The following is a 2,737-nucleotide window of genomic DNA, read 5'->3' as shown; positions in this document are numbered from 1 at the left end:
GAACATTGATTTTGAAACTTGTGAATCCATTAGAATCATTAGAAGACAGAATCACGATTCATATATAAATAGATTTTTACGTGCACCTCTAGTTTTCTCTTCATCTTCTCTAAAGCAGTGCAGCAGGGCCTCGCCCCCTTTGCTGCCTTTTCCCGAGGGCGGGGTTTATCTGGGTTTGTGATGTCACGAACCCGGGAAGTAGCTTGTTGTAGTCCCTACCAGCCGTTTTTTTGTAGCCATTAAACTGCCAGAATTTTAAAAGACGATATCTCCGTTTGCATTGAACTTTCAGCTTCGTAACTTTGCAGATATTGTTTATGCTCAAACAGCAACATTAGACACTAACTAACATTAAAAAAAGTGAAATCACAATGAACCACCCCTTTAAGGGTTAGTGTTTGTTTTAGCATTGTGTAGTCAGTTATCACTGTGATTGACATGACCAATGAATTGCCTGTGGCCAGTGTTATTTTAGTATTAGAGATACTATTATAGTTTTTATTATAGTCAATATATTTAGTTAGTGTATATATATATATATAGTTAATGTTTTATTATAGTTAATATTTTAAATTTGTTCTTATTTTTATGTTTTCATTTTAATTTTAGGTAGTATTTTATCATTTTTATTATTATTATTATTTATTTATGTACTTTAATAACCCCGCTGTTGGAGGGTGTGCCTAACTCATTTGGGGAAACACTAAAACAATGACTCAAATGGTTTTGGACTCCATGCTCCAGGGCCGATGTTTGGAGAAACTTATTTGAATGCAGTATTATTTTTTTTTCAATTCCGCTTGGGTAACTAGTGATGCAGAAATTACACACTGCACCTTTAATAAATAATATCATTAAATAAACATTTGGTAACTGTAAGGTTTCCATAAGGTAAGACTTAAGGTGTGTCTACTGAAAAAAAAAAAATTCCACATGAGACACATTGTAGCTGACATAATCTTCCAGTCACCACTTAAAGTAATCGGATTTGTTTCAGATGAATTATGTTTGAAGAGACAGCGATGTGTTAGTTAAAATGGGAGACAAGATGAATTAGTTGCAAACTGCTGACTTGTTCTCTATGCCAGTATCTGCATGAGATGTAGCACAGCATGGATGCAGCATCATTCTATTATTCTATAGGCTCAGTGTGAATTGTGTTGTGTATGTGATCGAAGTGCATTATTTACAAACAAAATCATAATCTTTCAGCAGCAGTCATATTAGTCAGGAAAAATGACTGAAAGATGCCTGAACAGTGATTTTTGTTTGGCATAGTTCTGTAACACTGCCTCCATACTAGTAGTTCTCTTTGCCGTGTGCTTATTTGCAAACTGCACAATGACTTTGATTTATTTGTATTGTTAATTTTTATATCGAAGCACATACGTCAGCGTGATAGTAGGTTGTTTGTGGAAGGCCAAATGCTGCTCCCTCTTAGTGATTCACTGCCTTAGTTTAATCTGACATAATTGTAAGGGCCTCATCTTTGGTGTTCAAATGTGAAGGGAAAAAAACATTATGTGAGTGTATGAAATGAAATGAGATGCTGTATAAAATGAGGTGTTGGTGGAGATATGAGAATGACTAACATCAAGTCACTCATTTATGTTGCCAAAATACAAATATGCTGCTTGACTTTTGTTGATGTAATTTTCATAATGCTGACATGTCATTTTCATGTCATAAATTGGAGAGTAGAATGTGTTTGTTTGAATGTGATGGAGAGCGATACAATATATGTATTGTGTATCTACAGTTGAAGTGAGCTTTTACTGTATATGTGCACTATGTTTCTGCTCAGGGATCCCTTGATTCCAGGCAAAATGAGTAGAGCTATACATGCAACACTATATTTAGTGCCTCTCTTGGAGAGTAAACCAACTAATACCTCGCCATGCCATGACAACAGCTGTTGTAATACCCAGGCACCCGTTTAACAATATACTCACTTTCAATTCTGTATACATTGGGTCTCTGTGTTATTCTTCTTTTTCTCTTTGTTGATATTTCATTAATGCTAAAAATGTAGTTGTGCAATCTGTTTAGCGAGAGTTTCACTGTGATATTGGTATTTTACCCCTTTGAGCAAAAGTAGTATGACCACAAGATGGAGACATTGACTCTGTTATGCCGGCATATTTCCATTTATTTTGGAAATGGATCACTGAAGTATATGAGCATCAAACTAAAGTCAGTGATATTTGGCAGCAAACCCCAAATTCCCCAAATAAGTTGGCACTTCCTTTTTAAAAACTTGACATTTTCACACATCCACAAGCGTTATTCCCTTAGGCTAGTCATGTTGGATTGGATGTGACGTTAATTTCCTTACAAATCTCTTGAAATATTTTTTGGGCCAAGTTTTGTTCTGGCAGTGTGTCTTTTGAAATACATACGTTTGGCACCCACCGATCTGGTTGAAATTCCAAAGTACTGTTTAACACGGCTCTCAGTCAGGGTGAGTTGATGGTTGTTGACAGATGGCTAATTATATCCAGGGGACTATTTGTCTGACTTGACCTACAAGAGGTGGTTACTGTTATTTTTAAAGGTGATAGGCTCAAATGAAATGATGAAGGAGTTTCCATAAGAAGAAGGGAATAGGCTCTATTCTCAAACAAACTTGATTAGATTTTAGTCAGCCTACATGACGGGCATAGAAAAAAATAGACCTACAAGGATTTTGGCTTGAGTTCTCATACTGTGGATATTTTGCATGGTTTATTATAAAAGA

Source organism: Sinocyclocheilus grahami, unplaced genomic scaffold, assembly GCF_001515645.1.
Source record: "Sinocyclocheilus grahami isolate Dianchi unplaced genomic scaffold, SAMN03320097.WGS_v1.1 scaffold486.1, whole genome shotgun sequence".
Taxonomy (NCBI): domain Eukaryota; kingdom Metazoa; phylum Chordata; class Actinopteri; order Cypriniformes; family Cyprinidae; genus Sinocyclocheilus; species Sinocyclocheilus grahami.
This window is presented reverse-complemented; position numbering follows the sequence as displayed.